This window comes from Capsicum annuum, chromosome 3 (assembly GCF_002878395.1).
Source record: "Capsicum annuum cultivar UCD-10X-F1 chromosome 3, UCD10Xv1.1, whole genome shotgun sequence".
NCBI classification, from domain to species: Eukaryota; Viridiplantae; Streptophyta; class Magnoliopsida; order Solanales; family Solanaceae; genus Capsicum; species Capsicum annuum.
This window is the reverse complement of record NC_061113.1, coordinates 95,256,764-95,266,980: the sequence shown is the minus strand read 5'-3', so window position 1 is coordinate 95,266,980 and position 10,217 is coordinate 95,256,764.

Here is a 10,217-nt window from a genome sequence, read left to right as displayed (position 1 = left end):
ATAGGGTGTTCTTGAAGGTATCTCCCATGTAGGGGGTAATGAAATTTGGGAAAAGGGGAAAGCTCAGTCCCCGATATGTTGGTCCGTACTTGGTTCTGAGAAGGGTTGGTAATATTATGTATGAGTTGGAGTTGCCATCTATTTTGAGCTCCATTCACCTGGTGTTCCATGTTTCTATGTTGAGGAAGTGTAATGGTGATCTATCACAAATTGTGCCTATCAAGGATATTGGTATTTTGGATTCTTTATCTTATAAGGAGATCCCAATTGAGATCTTTGATTGGTAGGTTCGTTGGTTACGGATCAAGGACTTGGCCTCGGTAAGGGTTCAATAAAGGAACCACAGGGTTAAAGAGGCTACTTGGAAAGTTGAAGAGGACATGAAGTCCAAGTATCTGTTCTTGTTTTTCGCTATGAAAATTCATGCGTAAGGTATGTATTCTTCGTAACATCTTTGTTTTCTAACTTAGTTAAAGAAAATATTGATTTCCTTGCATCTTTGTTTTCTAACTTAGTTAAAGGTCAGAGCAGTGGTGTTGGGGTTTAATCGTGTTTGTACTTCCTTGTTCTATCATTTGAGGACGAATGATCCAAATGAGAGAGAATTAAAACACCTTGTTTTTTGGCCCTTGGAAATTTCCTGAGCTTTGAGCTTGTTGTTCTTGTAACAACTCAACATATGAATCATATGGTGCGGTTACGATTACAGGTCTAGTGTTGATGGCCAAGTTCTATCCTAGATAGGAGAGTGATCGGAGTACAAAGAGTACAACATCTCCCTCAAAGGACCAAGATCGAGATTACAAGTGGGTTAAGACCTTTTGAACAATTTACAAGTCTTGGCCCAAGTTGAAGAGAGAAGAAGGGTCTATGCATTCCAAAGCCACCCCTTGCCTTCTCATTAAGGGCATTGTGCTCTTTTGAAGCCTTTCTTTTACACTCCATGGGAGCCCCCTTCACTAAGGGTATTTTAGTCTTTGATTGTAATAACTATAAATAGATAATTAGGCTTCTATTTTTCATTAGTTTTTAATGAATATTGAAAGACAATTCTCTTGAGAGAGAGTGTTTGTAGTGTAGGTCTTGGAAAATCCATAATTGAAACTAGGGTTACCTTGAGTGTGGATTCACTTGGATTGCAAATTGGCTTAGAAACGTTGGTGCTTTGTGGAGGTTTGAGCCCCTTTTGTGTCAACATAAGAGTGTGGTGTTTCTATTGCAAGATTTAGTGGGTTTTGGGGTTTGATACACACCCTGGTTCCTATTGCATTGTGATAGTTATGTCTCACTATCTATCTATAATTTCATGTTCTTAGTTTGTGTTTTTGTCTCTTAATCCGTGTGTATTGTTGCCTTCTTAGTGTTTGTTCATCTTCATCTCTTTTCTTTAGTTTATTTTTGATTTTCATTGTTAGATCAATATCATTTGGTATCAAGAGCCATGTTTTATAATTGGTCCTACAACTCTAAGTCTTGGATTGTTATTACCTTGAGAAAATCAACACAAAAAGAGTGTTAAAAATCCAAAAATCAAAAAAAATTATTGTTCATGTTTTTGTACTTTGGTAATATTTTTAAAACTTATATCTAGGTAATTTTTGTGTGTTTTGTGAGTTTCTAGTGCTAAATCCTTGTTCCCTGGCACTAATAGAGTATAGATCTAAGGTTTGAGCAAGATCCGGGTTGTTTTGAGCATTCCACCATTGTTAGACTTGAGTTTGAAGCTTTGTGAAGGCGGATTTCATGTGGTGTATGGTGGTTGTGACGTTTTGAAGGAGATTTTGTGTTATTTGTGCTTGGCTTGGCAAAGGGAACCTAGATCTACAAGAAAATTTGAAGGAGGTCATTTGCCTTATGGTCAAACTTGGTTAACTCTTGAATATTCATGTTGTTCTTCTTCATCTTCATAGATTGTTGAAGAAGAACATTTAGAAAGAGGGTGTTTGATCCACAAAAAAAACTAAAATAGTTTGTACAAAGAATATTCCTAGCATATTCTAAGTCATCCAAAAGAAGAGGGAACAAAGGAATATTTAAGTACAATAGAAAGTACAAGGTGGGGGACCAATTCAATTCAAATTCATTTTGAAGCTTGAAAAGGCTCCAAAACTTGGATTTTCCCCCTCAAATTTCGTCCCTCAATCTCTTAATTGAAGTTTGGCCGAGACGCAAAAAAAATTAAAGTTCAAAAATTTGCAAAGTCGACGTCCAATCATGAGGTGCCACATCACCATTTTTGTAAACAAGCAAATTGTAGCTCAAACTTAGATTTCCTAGTTTCTATTATTGTTTCATAGTTACATTTTGTTGATTCTATCACTAATTAGCAAACTAGTAACTTCCTACTAGGTTGAGAATTAGTTTAGAGTCCTTTTTCTTTCATGTTAACATTCTTTGAGTGCTTTTATCATTTTGTAATTCGATGAATCTTGTTGTTTCAAGTCTGAAAGAAAATTTTCTTTGAGTCAACTCAAACAAAAACCTATTCCTGGCAAAAGTAGACTCATCCCTTAACCACTCACGAAGTACAAGCTGAATTTTCAACACTTGTGAAACCAAGTGTGAGGTAAACACTGAGAGTGAACGTGGTGAGGTTATTTGAACTAACTTGTTTGCTCGTTTTGTAGGTTTGTTCTTTGATTTTAGGTACTTTAGCTATGGAACCCGAGGGTTCAACTTCCCAAGCCATGGACAACAATGCCACTAATGTTATATTGGCTCGTTTTGAAGCCATTTCCCGTGACATGGCTAGATTGAATGCGGGTTGTGATAGACTATGTCCACCAAAACATCCAAAAAATCCAAACTACCAAGTCCCAAATCCACTTGACCAAAGACCCTACACTCCACAAAATCCAATGCCATAAATCCAAATCCATCATTCACTAAATCCAATGCCTCCTCTCCAAGCTCCACTAATCTGAAATCACCCCATCCAAGTAGAATACTATGGTAGAGGGGAACAAGAGGGTTATGGTTCTTACAATTATGACTACTTGATTAAAGAAGGGGAAGAGTTAGAATCCGAGGAGAATGAAGTCGAGCCTCAAGATGAAGAGAAAATTGATGGTAAGGTACAAGAAGAATGTAAAGAAAAAGACACTTGGACACAAGATGGTGAGTGTCAATTTCCAAACTTTGTGGTGAGAAGGGTCATGGTGAGCAAGGCAATAGATGGTCCAATTCAAAGAGAGAACCTATTTCATACCAAGTGCCTTATCAAGGATGGTGTGTGTACCACAGTGATTAATAGTGGGAGTTGCACTCATGGCTGAAGTTTCACTCTCCATCCTCTTTCACCATCTAAAGTAAATGAAATTCGTCAACCAGTGGGGGATTTGAAGAAGAAAGAAAAGAGAGAAAAGGAAAGAAAAGTCGCGGGTAGTGAAGTTTGAAAGGGAAAGAAACACTTGATTATGGGTCTTGCCCTCAAAGGACCCTTGTTACTCACCAACCCAAATGCTATACTTTTGACTAGCATTGATTCTTCTTATGTGAAGGTTCAAGGTCATATACTATCAAAGAAGGATCCAAAAGGAGTTCCACCCAAACACATGGTTGATGAGCTATTGAAACCCTTGGCCGAGAGTTCCAACTTTTGGAAGGGTGAAGAAGAAATGATCCAAAAAGGGATTCTTGACACATTCCCTTGTAATGAAAGTTTCCTAAAGAAGCATGTGGACTTCCATGGTACAAACTGAGGTAACAATGCAACTCTCTACACTCTTTTAAGCTTACAATATCGTGATGTGGCTAGTAGTAGATAGTGTGTTGTAGTTTTGGGTTTACTTAGTGTAGAAGTGTATGCACCTTTCCTTGGTAGTACTTTTGGTGTTTATGATGATCAATTTAATCTTAAGTATAGTTCACTACTTGAGCATGTAAATGGTTTGATTGAAAATTATCAAGTTAGTGTTGATGCCTATAGTGTTGATCATGATAATGGACATGATCCTTTGAAGTCCTTGTGTGGTGAAAACCTTGTTATTAGCTTTGTTCATAGTGATCATATGTATGAAAAGGTTGTGAATAATGGCATATTTGTTTTTGAGGGAGGACTTTTAGGCCACAACCCTTTATTCTTGAATGTTAGTATTCTCTTAAAGACAAATGTCTTGTATGATTGTAAGTATGATACTCTAGTGGAAGGAATGAGTAGTCTCGACTTATTTCCTTGGATACTTATTCCATTTGATCTCGGTGCACTATTGGGGTGGGGAATGGATTGTCTCGGTTTGTGTTTCTTATTCTTTGATATTTACCTTATCCATGCCCTTTGTGCCATCTATGCTAAGCTTTTCATGTCCCACACAAAGGACCCGTGGATGTATTTCAAGTGTGAACAACCTTGGCATGATGATATTTGTGGTACTAATACTAACCCTCATACCATGAGGATTGTGTGCTTGTTTGTCCTCTCTTTGGTTTTGCAAGGTATGCATTTGAGGTCAAATTCCTTTCAAGATGGGGAGGATGATACGAGTATAAAGAGTACAAGATCTTCCTCAAAGGACCAATCTCGAGATTACAAGTGGGTGAAGACCTTTTGAACAATTTCAAAGTCTTTGCTTAAGTTGAAGAAAGAAGAAGGGTCCATGCATTCCAAAGCCACCCCTTGCCTTCTCATTAAGGGCATTGTGGTCTTTTGAAGCCTGTTTTTTACACTCCATAGGATCTCCCTTCATTAAGGATATTTTAGTATTTGATTGTAATAACTACAAATAGACAATTAGACTTTTACTTTTCATTAGTTTTGATGAATATTGAAAGACAATTCTCTTGAGAGAGAGTGTTTGTAATGTAGGGCTTGGAAAAGTCGTAATTGAAACTAGGGTAACCTTGAGTGTGGATTCACTTGGATTGCAAATTGGCTTAGAAACGTTGGTGCTTTGGGGAGGTTTGAGTTCCTTTTGTGTCAACGTAAGAGTGTGGTGTTTCTATTGCAAGATTTAGTGGGTTCTTATTGTATTGTGATTGTTATGTCTCACTATCTATCTTCAATTTTATGTTCTTAGCTTGTGTTTTTGTCTCTTAATCTGTGTGTATTGTTACCTTCTTAGTGTTTGGTCATCTTCATCTCTTTTCTTTAGGTTATTTTTTATTTTCATTGTTAGATCTATATCATATGATTCGTATATTAATGTAACGAAAGGGTTGACTCTAATCATATGGTGTCCAGTGTCTAGCCCTTGATGTTCTGCTTAGGATATAACTTGATGATACTAGTCGCATGGTATAGTGACGGGTTGGGCAAAGAAGTCGTATGTTAGACAGAATATGGGGTCCAACATTCTGACTTAGTGACGGCTTGAGGGTACCACTTGTATGTTGTGGTGATGAGTTGGAGGATCTACTCACATCCACCTACGAGTTTTCTATAGCTTTTAAGCAGGAGGTATTTTGGACATTTCTACCCTTAAGCCCTTAAGACCCCACATCTTATAACACTTTTGGGGCATTCATTCTACACTTATCAATATTAAAACACTCTCTAAACTCTCTCAAAAACTTCTTAAGAAGGTTTGGCTAGGGTTTCATCAAGCTATCCAATTAACGCTCTCAAGGGTAGTTTCTCGCCGTCTTCCTTGGTGTCTAATGCATGTTAATCCTCCCTCATTGTTAGTTCAACTAAAAGTATGTTTTAATGAATGGTTTTCATGGTATTATTGTGGATTTGTTTTGGTTTTGAAATAGATATTGGGGGGTTTTGGTTGTTCATGGTTGGATTTATTTATGTTTTTTCATGTAATAGTTATGGTTTGAACATATGGTTGCATGGGAATGGTCAATTTATACTTGATTTTGGCTTTGGAAATTATATACCCTCAACATGTTTGTTAAAATACCAATGGGAAGGATTTTGTCACATAGTTTGATTATTCTAGAAACCTTTGCACTTTATAATATGGTAATAGAACCTAAAGTGGTTTGGTTGATTTTAAATGGTTTGGAAAGACCTTGGTGGCCATGGCTTTGGTTTAATTAGAAATCTTGTGGGGTACATGGAAATCCCTTAAGACTTGGCTAAATGACATTGCTCTCGGGATATAGTCGGTATGATGATACCACTTTATAATGCCTTGATAATTGGCTCTTGGAGTTGATGGTTTGGTTATATGCTAAATGTTTTAATTAGGCAATAATGGCGGTTGTGATAGCTAACCCTGAAGGTGTGAGTCTGATGGAAAGAAACTAAAAACTTATGTTTGTCGACATGAGGGTTGGTCTTAGTGACCATATACTTGTGGAGTACACGGGAATCCCTTAAGTTTATTTAACATACACCATGCCACCTTATCCTGAATAAACTGTGTCAACTCATCCATCACAAAGGCATATAGAAAATGGTTAAGAACTAATCCTTGGTGCAACTTCATCCTAATAGGAAAGTGCCCTGATTCTCCTCCTCCTGTTGTTCTAATCTAAGTCTTGGATCCATCAATATAAATTAATAAAATAAAAGATTTGTTTTAATAGAAATTCTATAGATTCTTTTATACAATTACAGTTATAGGTGATCATAGCTAAAATACAAACAATGTTTAATAAAATAATAATATTTATAATTTTTCTTCAAAAAATTCATGCATCGAATGGTTCATCTACTAGTAAGTATAATACAATAATATATTCTTAATTAAACTAATATTTTTTTTGTCAAATTCACAAATAAATGATTCATAAGTTTGAATCAAACAAAGGGTATTTGTACATGCAGTCATGATTGATTTACATACATCAATTTATTTTCTTTTTATAATGCAAGTGTCAAGTATTTCTATAACAAACTACTTTTTTTGTGGGTTCCTAATGAAGACATAGATCTACAAAAGAAAATATAATTTTTACAAAATACTTCTTTCATTCAATAAAACTTGATATGCATGCTATTGTAAAAAAAAAAGACTAAAATTACAATGTCTTGAAGACAAGATACAAACTTTAAGACGCAAAGCATTTGTAATCATAGCCATCTTTGCGTCTTGTAACGACTTGTCTTGTCGTTACTAAACACAGCTTGTCCAGGGACACGGGTAAGAGAATTTTGTAAAATATAGTTTTGAATGGGTGCATGAAGACTTAAGTTGAAATAAATTTAAATTTAAATTTTGAGGTGAGTTGACGTCATTTCGCTATAACGAAAATTCTTCCGCTACAACGGTGCCGTGGTAGAGGCCTAACAGACGCTATAGCGGGACACTGAGGACTAGAATCTGTTCCCCATTTTTCTTTAATTTCTTTCTCCTCTACAGTTACAAATAGGACAAGGTTTACTTCTAAAAAACTCCTTAGAGTTTCCTCATAATCTTCGTGCAATGGAGAGAGAGGGGAATACACTTGAGCGGAGTAAAATCCATTATTTTCTTATGCAAAAAATCACTAGTACAAAGTCAGAAATTCAAATCCATGCCCCGAAGCAGCTACTTGATGTCCAGGTATGCTAGATTTAATGACCAGTATAGACCTGCGATAAGAAACATAGACATGATATAAATTGACGAGAGATTTCATGTTTATGCCTGCAAACAATGATGTTCAGATAGATAAAAATAGTAATTCTAGAGTTTCTTAAATACGACTTGATGTTGTGTGTAATATTGAGATTATGATATGAACTGGTGATTGTTATTAATGTTAAATCAATTTGAGGTTAATTGTGTTATTGTTCTAAAAAGTTGTGTTAGAAACCAATGAAGATCAATTTAGAGATGATCGGTAAATCAATATAAGTTAAATAAAAATGCTAGGTAGAGAAGTAGTGATAACTTAGGGTTAAGATGGAAGATTGGAGGTATCAAGATGCAAACCAAGTGTGTGGATGCATGTCTTGGATGTTGAAAAGTCCTAGATAAGCCCTCAATTGATATATGAAATATTGGTGTGGCATGTGACCTAGTAGATGGTGGTTAAATGTAGTTGAACTTGGCTTATATCTATATGTTAACCATTTCTTTGTATACTTGTTACAATGCATGTTTAAGGAGAATAAGTTGTTGAATGATATCCTAAGTGTTAATCATATATAATGAGGTTATATTAAAGTCTTATTGGTTGTACAAGTGTGATTGTTTTATTCTCGTTATGATTGTGGTTGTTGTAATATATGTTATTATTGTGAGATGAGCCAGTAAAGCACATCTTCACAGAATTTACTTATTTTTGTGAGATAAGCCGATATTGATATAAGACTAGTAGACACTAGATGCATGTGATATTTGGTACATGGACAAAAGCCCGTTCCCGACAGATCATGATTGGTGAGCGACCATAAGACACTTAACATGTGTTCATAAGGTATGGATGAGTTTGATGATTTTTTGAGTAGACCGAGTTTATGACTATTGTTATTATTGCTATTAACTTGAATACTTGAATGGTACGGACTAAAATATAAATGGATGGTATATCTTCTATTGATGTTTACTGAGTTATATATTTGAGGCAAGGTATAACGTATTGTCGTAAGTCATGATTTGTTGACCTGATCTATAAACATAGTCATCATCTTGACTTGGTATATTGTCTATGTTGACTTACACTTGATTGAATTCTTAGGTGTTGTTTGAAAAGGTTGATTGGTACATATTTAAGGTAAAGTTATTTGGTAAGTGTTTGTGGGTGCACTTATTTACATGGTTATGCTTATTTGTTCACTCGTTGACATTGTTAAGATTAATTGTGAAGTGTTGATGTCTTGCTAATTAATTGATCATGGACATTTTAGTGGGGTCCTTAATTAGGTGGGTGTTAAACGCATAATTAGGGGTGACAAAGAATTGATAAATGTCGCTTAGAGTTGAATGTGATGCGATGGTTGACTTCCAAATTAGTGAGACTGGCTAAAAGATAAGGGAGTTTTTGATAAGAGTATGTCAAACTAGGGAGATTAACAGTTAATAGAAAGAAGGCTCTCTAACTAATAAAACACTTAAGTGCATGATTATTCTTCTGAATATTTATGTGGTGTTTATGTGATTTAATTTGGATCGACTAATGAATGCTTATCAGTACATGTCATCTGTACTGGTATTACTTTTGCTATATATTTTTGGGGGTATAATCTAAGGATAAACAACATAAATTCCAATCTCTATAAAAGTAATTACATAGGATTCCGGTTATACTTTTTCTCTCCTAATTTTTGAAAAATATTTATACATTACTATGTCTCTTTTACGTTACTATAATGTATGAGGTGAACCGATTTGCCTACAATTATGAAAATAAAATCCGATACCATTATAATCTCTCACAATTAACGTCATTAATTAATGCACTAATTTTATGGAGGCATGAAATTAGTTAGTAATGATAAACTTCAAATATTAATTTAAACAAAGTAGTAGATTTCTTCCATAATTATGCACGTAAAAACAAGGAACATTTCTATTTTCTCCTAAACAATCAACAAGTCCTTTTTTTACCATTAATTAAATACCCCTAATCAATTAACAAATCCTTTTCACTACTAATAAACTTTAAAAATAAAACCTTCTCAACAGCCATCAACGATCTACCCCATAATAAACTTTAAAATAAAACCTTCTCAATAGTCATCTAAGAAACACAAGAAAAGAGGTAAACATAGAATTAGACTGCCAAAATAAATAAAGAACAACCTAATACAACAGTCCTTCATATGTATGTGTAAACCTTATACAAGTCATAAAATAATCTTATATACTTTCACATGTATGTGTATGCCTTATACAACTCACAATGTAATCTTAACAAAATGTATAATGTAATCTTATACATAGAATAAGATTTGATACCATTTTTTTATATAATCTTAACAAAAGTATATTGTAATCTTATACATAGAATAGAATGTATAATGTAATCTTATACACTAAACCAACAACAGTTTCGCATATATGTGTAAACCTTATACAAGTCATAATATAATCTTATACAGTTTCACATGTATGTTTATACCTTATACAACTCACAATGTAATCTTATATAGCTCGGACCAGACTCCATCACAAAGTTTATACTTTAGAGATTAACCACTTTCAAATAAATAGCAAAAAAAGTAAAGATCTGACTTTGAAATATATGAAAAAATACGAAAAAAATCTACTCTCACAATGGTATTGAATTACAAAAACGGATACTTTGATGAGTACATACCTGCAACAAAGAAAAATTTGAATCCAAATTTGATTTGGTAAAGTTGAAAAAAAAAAACTTAAAATTAAATGAAGTTGGTG